This window comes from Stegodyphus dumicola, chromosome 1 (genome assembly GCF_044657685.1).
Source record: "Stegodyphus dumicola isolate Sdum_Otavi_A_Nest chromosome 1, ASM4465768v1".
NCBI classification, from domain to species: domain Eukaryota; kingdom Metazoa; phylum Arthropoda; class Arachnida; order Araneae; family Eresidae; genus Stegodyphus; species Stegodyphus dumicola.
In genome coordinates this window covers 92,457,786-92,483,413 of record NC_140768.1, presented here as the reverse complement: position 1 = coordinate 92,483,413, position 25,628 = coordinate 92,457,786, and the positions used below count along the sequence as shown (strand labels likewise).

Here is a 25,628-nt window from a genome sequence, read left to right as displayed (position 1 = left end):
AACCCTGTTCCTTAGACCATATCAACTGGCTGTTTACCGAAGTCTCATATATTGCTATAGCACCAGATGTTAAATTTAAATCGACCACTTCATTTGAAAGTTATAAAATGGACATTTGTATACTATGTTATCTTTTAGTACATGCTCAGCTGTTGAATTTTTATGGCAAAGGTCCTGAGGGGTATCTGCTTAAAAGAAGAGATGCCCTTCTTTGAGCACTTTTTGAATGAAACTGACTTGTATTCATATTAAACATAGGGAAAACTGTAAAAACAGAGATGTAGCTAACCCATTTGATAGAATTCAAACCTAAATTGTATCACCAGTATTCTGTGTCTTATCTATTCGAGAACCGACACCGGTGGGTATTCTTCTAAAGCAAGATTTTGGTTTATGTTTGCATATAGATATTACTTATGCAGTAGATCATTATCAGACATATAAAAATTGTGATATCATTGAATGAAATTTAAAAAAATAATAATTCCATTTTGCTACAAACTTCATACACAGGAAACAAGAGAAATAATGCTTTGAATTTTGCTCATCAGAAGAAGCATTAAATAATACAGCACTTTTGATGAGCACAGTTAATTGGTGTGTATATGTATTTTAATCAGTGAGCTGTTCTAAAAGATGTTTCATGGAATGGTCAGACTTTCTTAATTTCTCAACCAGACTAGCAGCATTGTTCATCTGACATGAGACAAACTTAAATTAAGATATACATAATTTTTAAAACAGGGCACATAAATTTCTATATAATGGTTAACATAAATTATATTTTATGTTAGCCATTATATAGAAAACTGGCTAAATAAACAGAAAATCTAAAAAATACAGCCGCCTATTCCACAAACAAAAAAAGGACAAATAATCTTAAAATGAACTCAATGATTGCAGACTGTAAAGAACGCTCCTGAACTCTACTAGAAAGACCTATGATGCTCTTGACTAGAGAGAACGTCGTTAGCAAACTCCTCACAGTACGAGTACTATAATTCATTTTAACACCTTATTTAAAGAACTGTGAATGGCAACGACTTAACTGAGAATTACGCATGCGTAAAGAGATGAGATTTCTGTGAGACGCCTGTCAGTGAGAGAAGAGTTTGGGAAGCTCCGCGAGCGAGCTGAGGTGTGGAGACTTTGTTTGTCGAGTGATGACGAGTACCATCTTCGTTAATGTCTCTGATTGTGTCACCAGCTCGGATATCTACTAAAGTTTTCTAAATGTATTAATGTTGTATCTGTGATATGTTGTGTTATTAAAAAGTGATGCATCACCACTATCAGTGATGATTCCGTTCCCACTGAAGCATCCACGACGTCACAGACGAAAAGAAAATAAAAAAAAATTGGAGGTTCCACCGAGATATGTGTGACAAGAGACCAGGTATGTGTTCTCCACAATATTCATTTCCAGGCCTGAAGTGTATAATGTAGTTATTTATTACTTATTAGGAAAATCAATTCCCAAAGCAGAAGTAGCACATCAGTGCATAAGAGTTTTAAACACTCAATGTGTTTGGTTTATAGTATATCTAACAAGATATTTTCCTGTTGTGGTATATTCGGGAAAACATTTTCCCATTAACACGTAGCACATCAGTGCATTTTATAGCACGTCAGTGCATAAAAGTTTTAAGACAATCAAAGTGTTGCATTTATATATCTAACGAGATATTTTTCTTTTGTATGATAATGGCGAAAATCCATTCCCATAAATAAACAGCACATCAGTGTATTTATGTTTAACGTTTCGCTATAAATTGGTGTGATAGAATCTGAACTGTTTATTTTGTGTATATGTGAAAGCACATCAGTGCAATATTGCAATTTTCATTTCTAAGTCATTAGAAGAAAATTTATGTTAAATTCTTAAGAAAGAAATAAGTTGTTGATTATATTAAAAACTTGTTACTTTTGTTTTCTCATGAAAGCACACCAGTGCTGTATTTTAATATGATGTGTTTTTTTGGATAAATAGAATGTTAACTTTTTATCATTTCATTGTACAAAAATTAAAACTTGAGCAGTAAAGAAATGTTCTAATAGTGTTCTAATTTAAACCTGCGCCTATCGAATTTACGTAGCAATTGCGTTGGCCATATGTTTGCTAGCGGAAGTAGCTGTCATGAAAACGATACTTAATTAAAGGTGTTTATATTTATTGGCGCCACTCTGGTTTTTTTTTTTCTGTCTGGCTGTACCAAATGAAAAGAATTTGTTATTATTTTTTTATACGAAGTATTCAGTAAGGTTGTTTATTCGTTTTATGTTTGAATGGAAATAAATCGAAAATGATTAATGCTTTTATTAACCTTTTATTTATTTGCCTAATTTTGTAAGAAAGAAGAAAGTGTTTTTTATATCTCTGATATATTTTTATGTGTATTATTTGTGAATAACTATTTGAGTTTTTATTTGTTTTGAGCAATTACTTTTGTGAAAATGGCATTTTTGGGAAAAGCTAAGAAAAGGGATCTATTCCTTGTCGCTTCAGAACTTGGGGAAATAGCTTTAGAAGATATGAAAGTGATAGATTTAAAACAATTAATAACGAATAGTAAAAATTATGAGGAAGAATTTGTTAAAAATTTGTTAGAAAGTATTATGACTGATAGAATAGAAAAGGAAAACTTAGAGAAGCAAACAAGAGCGAAAGAACTACAGTTAGAACAGGAAGCTAGGGAGAGGGAATTTCAGATACTACAACAAAATAAAGAAATTGAAAAGCAACAGTTAGAACTAGAATGCCTTAAAGCAAAACAGAACACTGAATCTGCTAAACCTGGAGGTGAAACGGTATTTAATCAGAATTTTCAGAAACTTATGCCCAAGTTTAATTTAAAAACTGATGATATCAGTTTATTCTTAGAACTTTTTGAGACGCAAGCTAAAGTTCTAAAATTGCCCACGGATCAATGGGTGTCATATCTCATTGGTGTCCTTCCGGTTGAGGTAAATAATATAATTGCTAGGGAGCCTGAAGAACAGGCTAGAGATTACCAACATATTAAAGAATTATTACTTAAAAGATTTAAATTAAGTGCGGAGAAGTTTCGACAACTTCTTGTTAAGACTCAGAAAAATCCGGATTCTACGTGGTACGATTTTTATCACGAAATTAAGACATTTTTGGATGGGTGGCTCAAGGGATTAAAAGTCGAAACATTTGAGCAACTCAAGGATTTAATGTTGGTAGATCAGATTAAAAGGCGCACGCCTAATGAGTTTAAGGAACATTTTATAGATGAATGGGCCACGATCACTTCACCACCAAGTTGGTGGGTAAAATAGAGGAATTTGAAGATGCGAAAAAGACGATGGTTGGGAAAACGAAATTGGGTGAACTGAAAACGAAAATATCAGGTAGACAAATGGGTGTTTTTCAGTCCACTGGTAACGTTTTCAAAAATAGAAAAAACCCTCAAGTTACACAATTTAAAAAAGATGATGATGCACGCAATGTTGGGAAAAAGTCAGACTCGAATTTTGATAGGAGAAAAAGACTCCAGTGCTATGAATGTGGATCTTTTGACCATTTACGTCCTCAGTGCCCTAATTTTAAAACCCAAAAGGCAGATTTGTATCGGATAAGCGGGAGATCAGAAAAGAATCTGTTAGATCCCTATACGTTAAATGGAAGAGTAAATGGTTTTGAAGTACCTATTCTAAGAGATACAGGAGCCACGGTAGATATTATTTGTCAGAAATATGTAGACATAGATCGAATGAAGGGAGAACACGTGTGGGTTCGACATTTGTTGGATGATCATATGACTTGTTTACCTGTTGCTGAAGTAGATATTGAATGCGATTTGGGTACAGTAACCACCAAAGCAGCTGTTATAGGAGACCACTTAGACCAAGGGCGATATATATTAGGCAACCAGACAACGGCTCTTCTCAGAGGAACTGAGAAAAATTATTCGTCGTGTGTCGGTAATGTTAATGCTGTCGTTACTCGATCTCAAGCACGACAATTAAAGGAAGCGGAAAATTTAAGTGAGACGAATCAAAATTCTGAGCAGAATGAGTTAGAATTGGAAGAGGAGGACGATGCTCATGAGAGGTCTGAAAACAGAGAGATATTACCTCCTGTCGACCTTTGTGTCCCCACAAGTCCTGCAATTCAAATTGACTCAAGTACTTTTATTGACGAACAACAAAAAAGTAAAGAACTTGCCCCTTTATTAGAACTAGTAAAAAGCGGAAGTAAAACAAGTTATGGGATAAAAAATGGAGTTTTAGTAAAAAAGAAGGTAAATAAGTTAGGAGGAGAAGAACATTTAACTGTTGTTCCAGAAAACCTCAGAGAGCAAATTAAAGCAATTTGTCATGAAGGAACTTCAGGTCACTTAGGAGTTCTGAAAACAAAAGACCGGTTACTAAGACATTTTTTCTGGCCAAATTGTTATAAAGACATTGAGGAATTCGTTAAAACATGTGACTCCTGTCAACGTGTAGGAAAAGCAAGTGACAAAAAGAAAGCACCGTTGGTAATAGTACCTGTGATTTCTGAAGTCTTTAGTAAGGTTAATGTAGATGCTTGCGGGCCTATGCCTACATCTACTGAAGGTAATAAATATCTTATTACAGTTATGTGCTTAGCATCTAAATATCCTGACGCCGTCCCGGTACCGGATATAACGTCGAAATCTGTTTTAAGTGCACTCTTGCAGGTATTTAGTCGGATGGGCTTTCCAAGGGAGGTTCAAACTGATCAAGGGAAATCTTTTATGAGTCGCTTAACCGTTGAATTTTTGAAGAGGTTTGGTATAAAAATTTCCAGAAGTTCGGTTTACCACCCCCAGAGCAATCCTGTAGAACGGTTCCATAGGTCAATAAAAAGGGTTTTAAAGGTATTATGTATTGAAGCTGCCCCAAATTGGGAAGTACAATTACCTGCCGCTCTCTTTGCCCTGCGAACAGTAATGCATGATAGTACAGGATTTAGTCCAGCTGAATTAGTGTACGGGACCAACCTCAGAACACCTGTCGCATTATTGTATGAGAAATGGTTAGATCCTCAGGAAAAAGAAGATACCGTAATAGAATATGTTTTCGAATTAATCAATAGGTTAAAGAAAAGTAGAGAATTAGCTACAGAGGAAATGGAAGAGGTGAGAGACAAAAGGAAGAAATGGTATGACAAAAATGCCGTGAAAAGGGAACTCCAGCAAGGAGATTCTGTATTAGTATTAGCAGTGAACCAACCCCATAAACTCGCTCCTCAATGGAAAGGGCCGGGGAAAATAGAGAAAAGATTATCAGAAACAAACTATGTGGTTAGTTTTGAAGGGAATCAGGAAGGGAATAAAGTGTATCACATCAATATGTTAAAACCTTATCATAAGAGACCTGAATTTTTGAATATGGTACTCCTTGACAACGAGGATATAGTTGAACCCTCGGAATTAGAGGAGGATTTTCCTTATATGTTAACTGACCCCAATGTGTTTGATTTTAATGAAATAATAGCAAAAGGTAATCTTAAAGAAAGACTTAGTGATGAACAAATCCTGCAGTTGGGAAAGTTGTTGGTAAAGTTTTCTGCTATATTTTCGAATATTCCAGGGAAAAGAAATTTAGTCGAACATGATATCGAACTAATCAGTGACAAACGCGTACAGCATAAGCCTTATAGAATGACAAATCGACAGAACGAAATTCTTAGAGTCGAGATTGAAAAAATGTTAAAATACAAGATTATTGAACCAGGACCCTCTGAGTATACTTCACCCATGATCCTTGTTGAAGCACCAGGTAAGGATCCTAGGCCGTGTATTGATTACAGAAAGTTAAACGAAATAACGCGTACTGAGTTCTACCCAATCCCCAATATAGAGCAACGTGTTAAAACTGTTGCAGCAGCCAAATTTGTCACCTTGATATACTTAACTAAAGGTTATTGGCAAATTCCGCTGACCCCTAGGGCTCAGAAAATCGCTGCATTTGCTACAAATTTTGGCGTATATAGGCCATTGCGAATGTCATTTGGGCTTAAAAATGCTCCTTATTATTTTAGTAAAATGATGAGCGAAATATTGTGCGGATGTGAGAAATATGCGACCCCTTATTTAGATAATATTTCTATTTTTTCTGAAACGTGGGAGCAACATTTACAACATTTACATGAAATTTTAGAAAGAATAAGAAAAGCCAATTTAACTATTAAACCCTCTAAGTGCAAGTTTGCACAAGAAGAAGTGCAATATCTCGGTCACATAGTAGGTCGAGGAAAACGTTCTCCAGCAGAACTAAAAATCGAGGCGGTTCAAAATTTTCCTGTTCCCACAACTAAAACTGAGATTAGAGCTTTCTTAGGGTTAGCTGGATACTACAGACAATATATACCCATGTTTTCTGCTATAGCCGCACCTTTGACAGATTTGTTAAAAGGGAATAACAAAAAGGGTAAAATTGTTTGGAATGATGAATGTAATGAATCATTCAAATCCTTAAAAGAAAAGCTATCTAGTAGGCCTGTGCTACATGCACCCGATTTTTCTAAACCATTTATACTACAGACAGACGCGTCAGATCAAGGATATGGTGTTGTTTTAGCCCAAAAGGATGATAAAGGAAAAGAACATCCCATATTGTATCTCAGTAAAAAATTTACTGATAGTGAGCGGAAGTATTCCACCACTGAAAAAGAGTGTGCCGCAATTCTGTATCGAATAAAAAAACTGAAAGGGTATATAGATGGGCAGACTAAATTTTCAATTCAAACGGACCATAATCCCCTAGTATGGCTAAAAAATAATGCAGGTAGAAATGGTCGATTATTACGCTGGGCCTTAGCCTTGCAATCTTATAATTTTACGACACATCATAAAAAGGGAAGTAACAACTTAAATGTAGACTGCTTAAGTAGAAACTCTGTACATGCCAGTTAAATAGACTAGTTATCATTTCTTTTAAATTGTTTTGTTATTTGATTATGTATATTGTATTTTTTTTTTTAAATTCATACTATATAGTAAATTGTTAACTTGATTCATAAAGACAAAATTTCTGTGTTGGTTTTTCATATATTGTATATGTATTGTTATATGTATTTTTTATGATGGCCTGGTTATGAGAGTGGAGAGCCTTTGTAACAGTGTGGTTTAAAATTAACTGGTGAAATGTTGAACAATCTGTATTGAAACCAGAAACTGTGAACTGTGAAGGTTTACTTCTCCTGTGTCCGGAGAAGAAACTGGAGGCGGAAGGTGTTTGTTTGTAGCGAACGCCTGCCTGAACTTCTATTTTATCCTGCAAAGTTTTGTTTCCTCTGTGTCCGAGGAAAACAAAATCTGGAGGCGGAAGGAGTTAGTCTGTAAAGAACGCTCCTGAACTCTACTAGAAAGACCTATGATGCTCTTGACTAGAGAGAACGTCGTTAGCAAACTCCTCACAGTACGAGTACTATAATTCATTTTAACACCTTATTTAAAGAACTGTGAATGGCAACGACTTAACTGAGAATTACGCATGCGTAAAGAGATGAGATTTCTGTGAGACGCCTGTCAGTGAGAGAAGAGTTTGGGAAGCTCCGCGAGCGAGCTGAGGTGTGGAGACTTTGTTTGTCGAGTGATGACGAGTACCATCTTGGTTAATGTCTCTGATTGTGTCACCAGCTCGGATATCTACTAAAGTTTTCTAAATGTATTAATGTTGTATCTGTGATATGTTGTGTTATTAAAAAGTGATGCATCACCACTATCAGTGTTGATTCCGTTCCCACTGAAGTATCCACGACGTCACAAGACTATAGTAATAACAATTTATTCAAAATGAATGTAGATACAATATTTTACTTTTAAACATGTCAAGAAACTTGTAGTGATCATCCAGCTAATTCAGTTTGCTTTTAAAAAAGTGTGCATTGAAATTAAAAAAAAAAAAAAAAAAAAAAAAAAAAAAACAAGGATTTAAAGAAAAAAGAACAAGAGCTTTTCATTATTAAAAACTGTTATGACCTAGAAGAAATCTAATCATATCCTTTCACATTACCATCCATGCACACCAATCACATAATCATCCAGCTAGTTGGAGAAAAATGGTTTTAGGTAATGAATTATTTTGCTTTTTTAATTCCCCTGATATGAAACTCAGCCAGATCAGGTTCATGAATTTAATTGTAAAATACGGGTATTGAGAAGCAACTGTCATTGGCGAAGGGCTTGGGCATATTGTAGATGACAGTAGGAATCTGCCCCATAGTTATCCCTATGGGACGGACGGATAGAGGACTAATGTCAATTTCAAAAATATGTCTCTGCAATAATATTTTATTAAATTAATTATGTGAGGTTTGTTTGGTGCATTATGAAAAATGAGCACTATTTATGAACAACTTAAGATACTTAACAGTAAATTATCATCACATACATCACAAAAAAGAAATGTATCTCTTTGAGTGCGCATATAGTGAGCTTGGATATATATATATATAAAAGTATATTTTATTTAGCATTATAATATATTATTCTTTTTCATATTTTTATGTTAAATGATAATTCTTAAATAGATAAGAATGAATGAATTTATAAAAACAATCATCTAAACCTTTATAATAAATGACACCTAAAGGTTTTCTCAAAATTTAATACATTTATTCCCATACATGTTGATTTGGCATCCATAGTTGTTATGGCCAAACTATTATAATGCAAATAACAGAAGAAAAAAAAATACAAAATGCATTTTAAATGAGAACAGGCCACATCATGCCAAAATATTTTGTACTAAAATTCCAATCATAAGCAAAAATATACAAGTATAAAATAAAAAAATTAAAAAAATATTGTTCTGACATCAAATACAAAACTGCTTACTTTGCTTATAGTACTTAACATTTTATTCAGGGTTAAATTAAAACATCAAAATTCTCAACATTAGAGATACAGAAAATATATTAAAAAAATGTATATGATATAGTATACAATCTCAGCATGCACAATTTATCAATTAAATTTGACTTCCTTTATACGTATTTTTCAAATCATGAGAAACAGTTTTTGGCTGATTTTTGTGATGAAACATTAGAAGATATTTTCCAAGAAGGGATGCTTTAAGGCAAACTGGCTTGCATTCATATTACACGTGGAAAAATCATGACGACGCTTATGCAGGCAGTCCATTTACCAGGATTCAAGCTATTAGTGTTCAGCTTCTCACCAGCTTGTCCACTGGCACACAACAGCCTCTTGTAATACATTATCTGCAGACATGAAATCCTGTATTTATATGAAAAGAAAAAGTTATACATTCAATATTAATTACAAAACCCATTTTCATACATGCCTACTGACAAATTATAAGTAATCCTCAACTCATGATGAGTATTGTTCCAATAGTTCCATCATAAGTTCATACTGATGTAACTCAGGGTCTTAATAAAATTATACCTTGGTATGTTTGATTATATTGTTATGAATAAGGCTTCTGTTTTACATGAAAATGGTTTAAGGAGGTATAAACTTATGTGACATTTATAAACAATTTATTTGCATACATTCACATGAATTTTATAAAATTAATACATATACATCCCTTTCATTAGTTAATAAGAACAAAAATATATACAAAATTCTTTTAATTAAAATAATGGATAAGTAACTGTTACTTATTTGAATAATTGTTTCGATTTCTGGAAGTTCGCCAAGTGCCGGTTATCTGAGTATCCCCGCAATTTTTAATTTCGCTACAAATAACAGAATAATACTAGAATTACTTACAATAAGTGTACATAGAATGTTAGGCTTTTGGTATTAATATTACACTCTCTAGCTCGGCTGAAGTTAATATGTTAATGTTTCTGGCTAAGCATGTTCAACTAGATGCATTATTAAAGCTGATTTCCAATAACGTCTGGAAAGTTGAGCGCAGATAACCAAAATATTTGCTCAGCCAGATATTTAACATTACTATTAATACGATATCGAAGAGAACATGAAAAAATGAGTATATTTGTTCAAAAGAACACAGAAATACAAGAATATATTACATTTCGCAGTATTTAAAGAAAAATGGGTGAATAAGTACATAAACGACACGAATTTTTTTTCTTCCTTTTAACTGCACACACAAACCAATAAACTATATACAATTCATAAATAATTTTGTATTCAAAGTTAATTAAATATTTACAAAATCAAAAATAATTCTTACCTATACATTCAGCAGAAAACGAATTATGCCTATAATTGCGGTCTGTGCAAGAAAAAAAATAATGATTAAAATTAATCAAAAAGACAATTAAATTTAAAAAATACTATTCATTTAAGTGGAAAAAGCATTAGAATTTTAATTTATTTGAATTTCAACTTAAAATTTGGAATAGATAGCACTTGTATACTCACCACTACAACATCCCACCACGTTCGAGAACAAAATGGCGCTTGATTCGCATGGCACATTGGCAAAATTGGAGGCATGTTCATGCGCAGATGGTCTCTGCGCAACCAGTCGTACGTTTAGCATTTTTACCATGTTTGAGCTAGCCGTCCGACGTCGTACGGGTAGACACTTCCTGGCAACGTACAGATTAACTGCATAATCGATATTTCCCTTCCTTGAGAAGTATTATATCTTTAGAATACTTTGTTTTAGCCTTTTTCGCTTACGGAAAACATAATTTTGTATTTTGCTCTACCCAAATTAAATCATTTGTTTGGAAAAAGAGTATTATAACTTTATTGAATCATCGATGCAATACTGAATATATAGAATCGATCAGTTACGCCATTTTCTGGAAGTGTCTACCCGTACGACGTCGGACGGCTAGCTCAAACATGGTAAAAATGCTAAACGTACGACTGGTTGCGCAGAGACCATCTGCGCGTGAACATGCCTCCAATTTTGCCAATGTGCCATGCGAATCGAGCGCCATTTTGTTCTCGGACGTGGTGGGATGTTGTAGTGGTGAGTATACAAGTGTTATCTATTGTTCCAAATTTTAAGTTGAAATTCAAATAAATTAAAATTCTAATGCTTTTTCCACTTAAATGAATAGTATTTTTTAAATTTAATTGTCTTTTTGATTAATTTTAATCATTATTTTTTTTCTTGCACAGACCGCAATTATAGGCATAATTCGTTTTCTGCTGAATGTATAGGTAAGAATTATTTTTGATTTTGTAAATATTTAATTAACTTTGAATACAAAATTATTTATGAATTGTATATAGTTTATTGGTTTGTGTGTGCAGTTAAAAGGAAGAAAAAAAATTCGTGTCGTTTATGTACTTATTCACCCATTTTTCTTTAAATACTGCGAAATGTAATATATTCTTGTATTTCTGTGTTCTTTTGAACAAATATACTCATTTTTTCATGTTCTCTTCGATATCGTATTAATAGTAATGTTAAATATCTGGCTGAGCAAATATTTTGGTTATCTGCGCTCAACTTTCCAGACGTTATTGGAAATCAGCTTTAATAATGCATCTAGTTGAACATGCTTAGCCAGAAACATTAACATATTAACTTCAGCCGAGCTAGAGAGTGTAATATTAATACCAAAAGCCTAACATTCTATGTACACTTATTGTAAGCAATTCTAGTATTATTCTGTTATTTGTAGCGAAATTAAAAATTGCAGCAAGAAGCAGTAGCTTTTGCTGTGATGGTTGTTTTGTTATTCAGCCCAGTTAATGTTCTCTTGCCCGTATGCAGCGTGGTGTGGGTGTGATGTGGCTATTCTCATTCTTGATTGTAAGGTAAAATTAAAATTTATAATCCATTATTTGCTTAAATGAATAGGTTTTCAATTGTAATTATTTATGTTAATTCATTTTTTTAAAGCAAACTGGTAAATGCGATCTTTTTTCCCTGAATTTCTGCATGTATAGGTTAGTAAAAACTATATTTGTAATTATTTAATTTCGGTACAAAATGTGTATTAAATGTATATAATTTGTGTGTATTATTAAATTTCAAAATGTAGTTGCAGATTAAATAATTACATGGTTCTGCTCGATTCAGGATAAGAAATGAATATGGTGTACTTCAAAGGTATTCTTTCAATGCTGTGCGCATAACTCTATTTTCTTATTCAAACGTAATTTTATGGTGTGGCAGTGATATTGATGTGCCTTTTGTTGTTGTTGTTGCTTATGTACTTATTTACACAAATTTCTTATTACATTCTGTGAACAAATTTACAATTTTGTTGTTGTTATTGGATGAGCATTGGTGCTAAATGTCTAGCTGAACAAATTAATATTTTTCTTAATATCAGCAAATATTTCAGTTATGTGTTCATTTGGCAGCATTTACTTCAAACCAGTTTTAGTGTTGATTCTGCTTAACCAGAAACATTAACATCGAAGTTGAGCCAAAGTATGTTTTGCCAAGAAGCTAATGTGTGCTATTTTTTATGAGATTCTGGCCATGTCTAACCATATGCTTTTGCAGTGCCTTTCTTATTTTTTTGTCTGCCATGGTCCATATGATTTGTTTTTAGGATTACAGTATTTTTAAATTGTTAAACTTGTACTCATCTTCAAACATGTCTTTTCACAACAGCAATATGGTAAAACTAGATATTACGGTCCAGATTGGCGAGTTTTAAAAAAATTGCCAAGTCGCCAAATCGATTGTTTTCATGTGTTTTAGAAAATCGCTAACTCATCATATCGCCGGTTACAAATTTGAATTAATTCTGTAAACATGCAAAAATATCTAGAACAGGACTTCAAGAAAAACAATGAAAAATCACCGACTGCTTGGTGCGTTTTTAAGAATTACACATCCTCGGTATCCATGTACACATCGACCAATTTTTTACTTGAAGAAACATCTTAGAATTGCACAACTGCGGAGTCGTAGGCAAGAAGTTGAGTATGCAGCTGAAATCATAGAATGAATGTCAGTTTGTGTTTGCTTCACTGTGTTTCAACAGTTCTTGTGTTAATTTGGCATTAAGGTAAAAAATTACAAGAAGAAAGGTTCAATGTAACCTTTGTATGTATTTATAGGATTTTGTCTTTGTAAGTAAGACAATGATTACCACATCAACAAATACATTTTAAACTATAGGAAAGCTCGTTCTAATTAATTTATTGAAAAAAGTGGAAAATGAGGGAAATATTTTTAATAAATTTCAGCACTAAAGTGGGGTGGAAATATAGTAATCCATCATTGGCAGGTCTTTGATAAAGCAACATGCATCATAATAATCATCTTTATGACTAAAGGTAAGAATCAGCCACAGTGCCCAAAAAAAAAAAAAAAAAAAAAAAAAAACCCTATTCTGATTTGACATTCAAAGTTAAAATATGCATCAGATGATTGTATAGTTCATTAATGCCATATATTTTTTTAATTTCACAAAACTGGATCAAATTATTTCGTAACAGTAGTACATAAATTTCATAAAGTTGCCAGCTGGAATGTCCTTTGGAGCAGGATTTTTAATTTTCTTTTCTGTTTCAAGGGCAAACTTGCTAGCAAATTCCAATCTGTGTAATTATGTCATATATTAACCCATTAAATGCTGTGGTGCTCATTTGGTTATCATAAACAGTCAAAAGTCTTTAATTTGGACTCTTCGGCGATTTCGGATTATCGGTTTTTTTGTATTATAGCTCATCAGTTTAAATCTTTTAAGATGGCATGCAGAAATTATAAAATTAAAAATATGAAATAAAGAGCAATTATGATCTAAAGGGTATCAAAATTTACAAAAAAAAGTTTAATATTTATTTGTTTACTTTAATAAATTTTTCTTTCAACGTGCGCATGTGTAAAGCATACATTACGCATAGTTGAAATTAGAAAATTGCAACCAGAAAACTATTTCATGTGTATTCGTGATATTTATAATGATGAATTTGATTTAAATCATATCAAAGACGGAGTACATCGAGATGAAATACTGCATTTAGTGAGGAATTATAAGCCAAATAAAATGAAAACATCTGCCCCCTCCTCTCCCGCAGAGCAGCGCGAAAATTATAAACAGATTTCGGAATGGTTAGAGAAACAAATCACCTCTCTGTCACTTTCTTCATGCCTTTAACCATTTTTTGCAGCAATTCCACTTTTTGTTTCATGGACATCAAAACGTGCTTTCGCTTGTAAAACCTTTGATATCTCCAGAATCGGAAACTCTTTTTGACATAATCGAAAGTTCAAGCTTACTTTTTATAAAATTGCTCTAACAGTCTGCAAAAAATAATAAGCCGGATCCAATTAGAAGAATAAGGAACAACGCGATCTGCAACATTAACTGAAATAGATAATTTTAGCTTAGCTTATACCGTCCATTATACATTAAACGCATATGCGCATGCATTTAAGCATGTGCAGAAAGTTTGTAGCTTTGAGGTCCGGATTATAGATCATTCCAGATTAAAGACTTTTGACTGTACTTTAAGCTACCTAGTAACACCATCTAGCTATCTCGGAGGGAAAAAAAGGCAACATTCAACTCATCCACTGAATGTCATTTGTAGAAAACCTAAAGTGATCACTACCTATACGCTCTTATGCTGAGCTCATGTTCATTTCCACATTCCACTCTCCTCTTATCACAAAAGTGAAACATGTGTTTTGAAAACGGATTAGACATAGTGGATTGAGGCTAATTTTGGTCATTGTGATTTTACTATATTATTAGTGAGTGTTGATTAAAGCGGTTATTTACTTCTATCAACAGTCCCTGCTAGACGGGACTTTCCTGAGAAACAAGTTTTTGGTATCACTGGTTTAAATGGGAGGATTCTTAGAAAAAAAAGAATCCCACCTAGCTACAGAAACAATGTAGCGGCTATGTGATATTTCTTCAAACCTCGCCAAAAATGTTTCAGCTGAAACTCTGTCCGGGTTAGAAATGAACCAATCAGATGAAAGTTCTGCTTCTGAAGGATCACGTGGTCCCAATCTGAGCGATAACGGGTTTCCTGGAAATGTGCGGGTTCTGAGAATTGCCCCTTTCGTCATCCAGTTCGGCATAGCCGAAAGATAATGTAATTTTAAAAATTAGATAATGCTTTTTTTTTTTTTTTTTTTGGTCAGTGTAATTTGTATAGATGATGGACACAAATTCATAAAGCCGCATTTGGAGATTACAGTTGATACTGAGTAGAATTTTAACAAGCATTTTATGATTGCATTGTACAAGAAAAGGCTTGAGAAAAGCTTTGAAAGAATTTAAAGATAATATGGGATTCCCAGAACCTCTGTAATTCTGCCTTTGAAGATGATGGCAATGATTTTATAAACGTGGAGCTTCCTCCACAGCAGGTTGATGGAGTTTTCTGATGATGGACTAGAGGCAGAATGAGGCATTGCTAGGAGTGACAAGTGTTATTTAAGATTCTGTGCTTAGCAATGAATCATTACGGGCATTTCAATAGAGATTAAAAATTGTCTTCAGTTAGTCATTTATCTTCAGTAACATACGAGAGGATGCTGAGCAGGCACTGGATGCTGTAGACACACTAATGTTTGTGAAAAATGCAACACCATGAAGGAATTGTCGGAAATGAATGAAATTTATTCCGCATATTACCAATAGTGATACAAGTAAACGATCACATTTACAAACAAAAAAAAAAAAAAAAAAAAAAAAAAAAAAAAAAAAAAAAAAAACGAAAGTTGGAAAATCAGTACTTTGGGTTTCTGTCATGCTGAGCGAGAGCCTGTACACATCGTGGCATTGAATCGTATAGGTTCTGAATGTAATCCTGGGGAATGGCTTTGAATTGATGTGAAAGTTCAGTGTGTGGCCCACTAGCTGTACGTGCGAGTCGCTGACCGATGAAATCCTAGGCATGCTGATTGAGCAACATATCTGGGGAAGATGCAAAACCTATTGTACCTTAAAAAAGGCTTGTGCACAGGCATTTTTTCCCCTAAAATATAGTGCCTGGAATGCATCAAATAATGCATACTCTGTCATCATTATACTCCAGATTGTAGCAAGATTTGTTGGAGAAAGCAACTTGTTGCCACAGAGCACGCCACGCACTGAGTTGCAGTGCTCACCGAAGTCGGAGGCATATGTTACTCAGCGACAGGGCAATCCTGCGTAGAGGAACCCTTACATGCAGTTCATGTTGCAGCAGACAGCGACGAACACTTGTAACCGTGCTCCAATATTGTACTAATATACGAGAGGATGCTCTACAATCCATCACAGCCATGCAGATGAGGTGTTTGTCGTCCTGTGCTGTTGTGTGCCCCATTGCCAGGATTTCACCTTGTTTGGTTCTCGCTGTCCATTTCTTCCAAACATGCATCACTGTTGTGGCATTGTGCTGCGTGCGGGCTGTAATTGTTTGATATGAAAGTCCACCCTCTTGCATACAGACGATGTGGCCTCGTTCAAACTTGTTGGTATGGCATCCTCTGCTGTTGACGAGGCATACTGAGCACAAATTAAATGTTCACTGCAGACGGAGGATGATAAACAGATTTCAGCCCAACTTTACAGTCCTTTACAACTGCCAGTTCTCGTTTCATGCATGCATAATCCCTTTGTAATTCTAATCATTTGTATGTCTTAACTCACTTTACATTTCATGTAAGTTTGGTTCAAAGTGCATAATTCCTTCATGGTTGTGATTTTCACAAACATTAGTGTATATTAGGTAGTCCTAACTAAAAAAGCATCTTAAAATAAAAGTATGCAGTTGTCCAGATCAAATGTTTATTTTACAGAAAAATATAAACAGCTTATGCATACATGCATTGTTTTTATAGGATTCTGATCATACCTGAATAATAATTTTTCACTAAGTTGTATTTTACAATAATTCTTTCAAATAAGTAACAGTTACTTATCCATTATTTTAATTAAAAGAATTTTGTATATATTTTTGTTCTTATCAACTAATGAAAGGGATGTATATGTATTAATTTTATAAAATTCATGTGAATGTATGCAAATAAATTGTTTATAAATGTCACATAAGTTTATACCTCCTTAAACCATTTTCATGTAAAACAGAAGCCTTATTCATAACAATATAATCAAACATACCTAGGTATAATTTTATTAAGACCCTGAGTTACATCAGTATGAACTTATGATGGAACTATTGGAACAATACTCATCATGAGTTGAGGATTACTTATAATTTGTCAGTAGGCATGTATGAAAATGGGTTTTGTAATTAATATTGAATGTATAACTTTTTCTTTTCATATAAATACAGGATTTCATGTCTGCAGATAATGTATTACAAGAGGCTGTTGTGTGCCAGTGGACAAGCTGGTGAGAAGCTGAACACTAATAGCTTGAATCCTGGTGAATGGACTGCCTGCATAAGCGTCGTCATGATTTTTCCACGTGTAATATGAATGCAAGCCAGTTTGCCTTAAAGCATCTCTTCTTGGAAAATATCTTCTAATGTTTCATCACAAAAATCAGCCAAAAACTGTTTCTCATGATTTGAAAAATACGTATAAAGGAAGTCAAATTTAATTGATAAATTGTGCATGCTGAGATTGTATACTATATCATATACATTTTTTTAATACATTTTCTGTATCTCTAATGTTGAGAATTTTGATGTTTTAATTTAACCCTGAATAAAATGTTAAGTACTATAAGCAAAGTAAGCAGTTTTGTATTTGATGTCAGAACAATATTTTTTTAATTTTTTTATTTTATACTTGTATATTTTTGCTTATGATTGGAATTTTAGTACAAAATATTTTGGCATGATGTGGCCTGTTCTCATTTAAAATGCATTTTGTATTTTTTTTTTCTTCTGTTATTTGCATTATAATAGTTTGGCCATAACAACTATGGATGCCAAATCAACATGTATGGGAATAACTGTATTAAATTTTGAGAAAACCTTTAGGTGTCATTTATTATAAAGGTTTAGATGATTGTTTTTATAAATTCATTCATTCTTATCTATTTAAGAATTATCATTTAACATAAAAATATGAAAAAGAATAATATATTATAATACTAAATAAAATATACTTTTATATATATATATATCCAAGCTCACTATATGCGCACTCAAAGAGATACATTTCTTTTTTGTGATGTATGTGATGATAATTTACTGTTAAGTATCTTAAGTTGTTCATAAATAGTGCTCATTTTTCATAATGCACCAAACAAACCCCACATAATTAATTTAATAAAATATTATTGCAGAGACATATTTTTGAAATTGACATTAGTCCTCTATCCGTCCGTCCCATAGGGATAACTATGGGGCAGATTCCTACTGTCATCTACAATATGCCCAAGCCCTTCGCCAATGACAGTTGCTTCTCAATACCCGTATTTTACAATTAAATTCATGAACCTGATCTGGCTGAGTTTCATATCAGGGGAATTGAAAAAGCAAAATAATTCATTACCTAAAACCATTTTTCTCCAACTAGCTGGATGATTATGTGATTGGTGTGCATGGATGGTAATGTGAAAGGATATGATTAGATTTCTTCTAGGTCATAACAGTTTTTAATAATGAAAAGCTCTTGTTCTTTTTTCTTTAAATCCTTGTTTTTTTTTTTTTTTTTTTTTTTTTTTTTTTTTAATTTCAATGCACACTATTTTAAAAGCAAACTGAATTAGCTGGATGATCACTACAAGTTTCTTGACATGTTTAAAAGTAAAATATTGTATCTACATTCATTTTGAATGAATTGTTATTACTATAGTCTTGTGACGTCGTGGATACTTCAGTGGGAACGGAATCAACACTGATAGTGGTGATGCATCACTTTTTAATAACACAACATATCACAGATACAACATTAATACATTTAGAAAACTTTAGTAGATATCCGAGCTGGTGACACAATCAGAGACATTAACCAAGATGGTACTCGTCATCACTCGACAAACAAAGTCTCCACACCTCAGCTCGCTCGCGGAGCTTCCCAAACTCTTCTCTCACTGACAGGCGTCTCACAGAAATCTCATCTCTTTACGCATGCGTAATTCTCAGTTAAGTCGTTGCCATTCACAGTTCTTTAAATAAGGTGTTAAAATGAATTATAGTACTCGTACTGTGAGGAGTTTGCTAACGACGTTCTCTCTAGTCAAGAGCATCATAGGTCTTTCTAGTAGAGTTCAGGAGCGTTCTTTACAGACTAACTCCTTCCGCCTCCAGATTTTGTTTTCCTCGGACACAGAGGAAACAAAACTTTGCAGGATAAAATAGAAGTTCAGGCAGGCGTTCGCTACAAACAAACACCTTCCGCCTCCAGTTTCTTCTCCGGACACAGGAGAAGTAAACCTTCACAGTTCACAGTTTCTGGTTTCAATACAGATTGTTCAACATTTCACCAGTTAATTTTAAACCACACTGTTACAAAGGCTCTCCACTCTCATAACCAGGCCATCATAAAAAATACATATAACAATACATATACAATATATGAAAAACCAACACAGAAATTTTGTCTTTATGAATCAAGTTAACAATTTACTATATAGTATGAATTTAAAAAAAAAAATACAATATACATAATCAAATAACAAAACAATTTAAAAGAAATGATAACTAGTCTATTTAACTGGCATGTACAGAGTTTCTACTTAAGCAGTCTACATTTAAGTTGTTACTTCCCTTTTTATGATGTGTCGTAAAATTATAAGATTGCAAGGCTAAGGCCCAGCGTAATAATCGACCATTTCTACCTGCATTATTTTTTAGCCATACTAGGGGATTATGGTCCGTTTGAATTGAAAATTTAGTCTGCCCATCTATATACCCTTTCAGTTTTTTTATTCGATACAGAATTGCGGCACACTCTTTTTCAGTGGTGGAATACTTCCGCTCACTATCAGTAAATTTTTTACTGAGATACAATATGGGATGTTCTTTTCCTTTATCATCCTTTTGGGCTAAAACAACACCATATCCTTGATCTGACGCGTCTGTCTGTAGTATAAATGGTTTAGAAAAATCGGGTGCATGTAGCACAGGCCTACTAGATAGCTTTTCTTTTAAGGATTTGAATGATTCATTACATTCATCATTCCAAACAATTTTACCCTTTTTGTTATTCCCTTTTAACAAATCTGTCAAAGGTGCGGCTATAGCAGAAAACATGGGTATATATTGTCTGTAGTATCCAGCTAACCCTAAGAAAGCTCTAATCTCAGTTTTAGTTGTGGGAACAGGAAAATTTTGAACCGCCTCGATTTTTAGTTCTGCTGGAGAACGTTTTCCTCGACCTACTATGTGACCGAGATATTGCACTTCTTCTTGTGCAAACTTGCACTTAGAGGGTTTAATAGTTAAATTGGCTTTTCTTATTCTTTCTAAAATTTCATGTAAATGTTGTAAATGTTGCTCCCACGTTTCAGAAAAAATAGCAATATTATCTAAATAAGGGGTCGCATGTTTCTCACATCCGCACAATATTTCGCTCATCATTTTACTAAAATAATAAGGAGCATTTTTAAGCCCAAATGACATTCGCAATGGCCTATATACGCCAAAATTTGTAGCAAATGCAGCGATTTTCTGAGCCCTAGGGGTCAGCGGAATTTGCCAATAACCTTTAGTTAAGTATATCAAGGTGACAAATTTGGCTGCTGCAACAGTTTTAACACGTTGCTCTATATTGGGGATTGGGTAGAACTCAGTACGCGTTATTTCGTTTAACTTTCTGTAATCAATACACGGCCTAGGATCCTTACCTGGTGCTTCAACAAGGATCATGGGTGAAGTATACTCAGAGGGTCCTGGTTCAATAATCTTGTATTTTAACATTTTTTCAATCTCGACTCTAAGAATTTCGTTCTGTCGATTTGTCATTCTATAAGGCTTATGCTGTACGCGTTTGTCACTGATTAGTTCGATATCATGTTCGACTAAATTTCTTTTCCCTGGAATATTCGAAAATATAGCAGAAAACTTTACCAACAACTTTCCCAACTGCAGGATTTGTTCATCACTAAGTCTTTCTTTAAGATTACCTTTTGCTATTATTTCATTAAAATCAAACACATTGGGGTCAGTTAACATATAAGGAAAATCCTCCTCTAATTCCGAGGGTTCAACTATATCCTCGTTGTCAAGGAGTACCATATTCAAAAATTCAGGTCTCTTATGATAAGGTTTTAACATATTGATGTGATACACTTTATTCCCTTCCTGATTCCCTTCAAAACTAACCACATAGTTTGTTTCTGATAATCTTTTCTCTATTTTCCCCGGCCGTTTCCACTGAGGAGCGAGTTTATGGGGTTGGTTCACTGCTAATACTAATACAGAATCTCCTTGCTGGAATTCCCTTTTCACGGCATTTTTGTCATACCATTTCTTCCTTTTGTCTCTCACCTCTTCCATTTCCTCTGTAGCTAATTCTCTACTTTTCTTTAACCTATTGATTAATTCGAAAACATATTCTATTACGGTATCTTCTTTTTCCTGAGGATCTAACCATTTCTCATACAATAATGCGACAGGTGTTCTGAGGTTGGTCCCGTACACTAATTCAGCTGGACTAAATCCTGTACTATCATGCGTTACTGTTCGCAGGGCAAAGAGAGCGGCAGGTAATTGTACTTCCCAATTTGGGGCAGCTTCAATACATAATACCTTTAAAACCCTTTTTATTGACCTATGGAACCGTTCTACAGGATTGCTCTGGGGGTGGTAAACCGAACTTCTGGAAATTTTTATACCAAACCTCTTCAAAAATTCAACGGTTAAGCGACTCATAAAAGATTTCCCTTGATCAGTTTGAACCTCCCTTGGAAAGCCCATCCGACTAAATACCTGCAAGAGTGCACTTAAAACAGATTTCGACGTTATATCCGGTACCGGGACGGCGTCAGGATATTTAGATGCTAAGCACATAACTGTAATAAGATATTTATTACCTTCAGTAGATGTAGGCATAGGCCCGCAAGCATCTACATTAACCTTACTAAAGACTTCAGAAATCACAGGTACTATTACCAACGGTGCTTTCTTTTTGTCACTTGCTTTTCCTACACGTTGACAGGAGTCACATGTTTTAACGAATTCCTCAATGTCTTTATAACAATTTGGCCAGAAAAAATGTCTTAGTAACCGGTCTTTTGTTTTCAGAACTCCTAAGTGACCTGAAGTTCCTTCATGACAAATTGCTTTAATTTGCTCTCTGAGGTTTTCTGGAACAACAATTAAATGTTCTTCTCCTCCTAACTTATTTACCTTCTTTTTTACTAAAACTCCATTTTTAATCCCATAACTTGTTTTACTTCCGCTTTTTACTAGTTCTAATAAAGGGGCAAGTTCTTTACTTTTTTGTTGTTCGTCAATAAAAGTACTTGAGTCAATTTGAATTGCAGGACTTGTGGGGACACAAAGGTCGACAGGAGGTAATATCTCTCTGTTTTCAGACCTCTCATGAGCATCGTCCTCCTCTTCCAATTCTAACTCATTCTGCTCAGAATTTTGATTCGTCTCACTTAAATTTTCCGCTTCCTTTAATTGTCGTGCTTGAGATCGAGTAACGACAGCATTAACATTACCGACACACGACGAATAATTTTTCTCAGTTCCTCTGAGAAGAGCCGTTGTCTGGTTGCCTAATATATATCGCCCTTGGTCTAAGTGGTCTCCTATAACAGCTGCTTTGGTGGTTACTGTACCCAAATCGCATTCAATATCTACTTCAGCAACAGGTAAACAAGTCATATGATCATCCAACAAATGTCGAACCCACACGTGTTCTCCCTTCATTCGATCTATGTCTACATATTTCTGACAAATAATATCTACCGTGGCTCCTGTATCTCTCAGAATAGGTACTTCAAAACCATTTACTCTTCCATTTAACGTATAGGGATCTAACAGATTCTTTTCTGATCTCCCGCTTATCCGATACAAATCTGCCTTTTGGGTTTTAAAATTAGGGCACTGAGGACGTAAATGGTCAAAAGATCCACATTCATAGCACTGGAGTCTTTTTCTCCTATCAAAATCCGAGTCTGACTTTTTCCCAACATTGCGTGCATCATCATCTTTTTTAAATTGTGTAACTTGAGGGTTTTTTCTATTTTTGAAAACGTTACCAGTGGACTGAAAAACACCCATTTGTCTACCTGATATTTTCGTTTTCAGTTCACCCAATTTCGTTTTCCCAACCATCGTCTTTTTCGCATTTTCAAATTCCTCTATTTTACCCACCAACTGTTTTGGTGAAGTGATCGTGGCCCATTCATCTATAAAATGTTCCTTAAACTCATTAGGCGTGCGCCTTTTAATCTGATCTACCAACATTAAATCCTTGAGTTGCTCAAATGTTTCGACTTTTAATCCCTTGAGCCACCCATCTAAAAATGTCTTAATTTCGTGATAAAAATCGTACCACGTAGAATCCGGATTTTTCTGAGTCTTAACAAGAAGTTGTCGAAACTTCTCCGCACTTAATTTAAATCTTTTAAGTAGTAATTCTTTAATATGTTGGTAATCTCTAGCCTGTTCTTCAGGCTCCCTAGCAATTATATTATTTACCTCAACCGGAAGGACACCAATGAGATATGACACCCATTGATCCGTGGGCAATTTTAGAACTTTAGCTTGCCTCTCAAAAAGTTCTAAGAATAAACTGATATCATCAGTTTTTAAATTAAACTTGGGCATAAGTTTCTGAAAATTCTGATTAAATACCGTTTCACCTCCAGGTTTAGCAGATTCAGTGTTCTGTTTTGCTTTAAGGCATTCTAGTTCTAACTGTTGCTTTTCAATTTCTTTATTTTGTTGTAGTATCTGAAATTCCCTCTCCCTAGCTTCCTGGTCTAACTGTAGTTCTTTCGCTCTTGTTTGCTTCTCTAAGTTTTCCTTTTCTATTCTATCAGTCATAATACTTTCTAACAAATTTTTAACAAATTCTTCCTCATAATTTTTACTATTCGTTATTAATTGTTTTAAATCTATCACTTTCATATCTTCTAAAGCTATTTCCCCAAGTTCTGAAGCGACAAGGAATAGATCCCTTTTCTTAGCTTTTCCCAAAAATGCCATTTTCACAAAAGTAATTGCTCAAAACAAATAAAAACTCAAATAGTTATTCACAAATAATACACATAAAAATATATCAGAGATATAAAAAACACTTTCTTCTTTCTTACAAAATTAGGCAAATAAATAAAAGGTTAATAAAAGCATTAATCATTTTCGATTTATTTCCATTCAAACATAAAACGAATAAACAACCTTACTGAATACTTCGTATAAAAAAAATAATAACAAATTCTTTTCATTTGGTACAGCCAGACAGAAAAAAAAAACCAGAGTGGCGCCAATAAATATAAACACCTTTAATTAAGTATCGTTTTCATGACAGCTACTTCCGCTAGCAAACATATGGCCAACGCAATTGCTACGTAAATTCGATAGGCGCAGGTTTAAATTAGAACACTATTAGAACATTTCTTTACTGCTCAAGTTTTAATTTTTATACAATGAAATGATAAAAAGTTAACATTCTACTTATCCAAAAAAACACATCATATTAAAATACAGCACTGGTGTGCTTTCATGAGAAAACAAAAGTAACAAGTTTTTAATATAATCAACAACTTATTTCTTTCTTAAGAATTTAACATAAATTTTCTTCTAATGACTTAGAAATGAAAATTGCAATATTGCACTGATGTGCTTTCACATATACACAAAATAAACAGTTCAGATTCTATCACACCAATTTATAGCGAAACGTTAAACATAAATACACTGATGTGCTGTTTATTTATGGGAATGGATTTTCGCCATTATCATACAAAAGAAAAATATCTCGTTAGATATATAAATGCAACACTTTGATTTTCTTAAAACTTTTATGCACTGACGTGCTATAAAATGCACTGATGTGCTACGTGTTAATGGGAAAATGTTTTCCCGAATATACCACAACAGGAAAATATCTTGTTAGATATACTATAAACCAAACACATTGAGTGTTTAAAACTCTTATGCACTGATGTGCTACTTCTGCTTTGGGAATTGATTTTCCTAATAAGTAATAAATAACTACATTATACACTTCAGGCCTGGAAATGAATATTGTGGAGAACACATACCTGGTCTCTTGTCACACATATCTCGGTGGAACCTCCAATTTTTTTTATTTTCTTTTCGTCTGTGACGTCGTGGATGCTTCAGTGGGAACGGAATCAACACTGATAGTGGTGATGCATCACATTTTAATAACACAACATATCACAGATACAACATTAATACATTTAGAAAACTTTAGTAGATATCCGAGCTGGTGACACAATCAGAGACATTAACGAAGATGGTACTCGTCATCACTCGACAAACAAAGTCTCCACACCTCAGCTCGCTCGCGGAGCTTCCCAAACTCTTCTCTCACTGACAGGCGTCTCACAGAAATCTCATCTCTTTACGCATGCGTAATTCTCAGTTAAGTCGTTGCCATTCACAGTTCTTTAAATAAGGTGTTAAAATGAATTATAGTACTCGTACTGTGAGGAGTTTGCTAACGACGTTCTCTCTAGTCAAGAGCATCATAGGTCTTTCTAGTAGAGTTCAGGAGCGTTCTTTACAGTCTGCAATCATTGAGTTCATTTTAAGATTATTTGTCCTTTTTTTGTTTGTGGAATAGGCGGCTGTATTTTTTAGATTTTCTGTTTATTTAGCCAGTTTTCTATCTAATGGCTAACATAAAATATAATT

The 25,628-nt window shown here is 33.9% G+C and overlaps 2 long non-coding RNA genes across 2 annotated transcripts; one reads left to right on the top strand and one right to left on the bottom strand.

Annotated features, from left to right (window-relative positions):
- Positions 1-8,834: 8,834 nt before the first annotated feature.
- On the bottom strand, positions 8,835-10,330 carry LOC146999149 (uncharacterized). The gene is made up of 2 exons (XR_015039491.1): positions 10,171-10,330; positions 8,835-9,236 (listed from the first exon to the last, which is right to left on the bottom strand). It is a non-coding gene; the product is annotated as an uncharacterized LOC146999149 (long non-coding RNA).
- Positions 10,331-10,916: 586 nt separating this feature from the next.
- LOC118193490 (uncharacterized) lies at positions 10,917-17,814 on the top strand. Its single transcript, XR_015039489.1, has 2 exons — positions 10,917-11,117; positions 17,166-17,814. It is a non-coding gene; the product is annotated as an uncharacterized LOC118193490 (long non-coding RNA).
- The last annotated feature ends 7,814 nt before the right edge of the window (positions 17,815-25,628 follow it).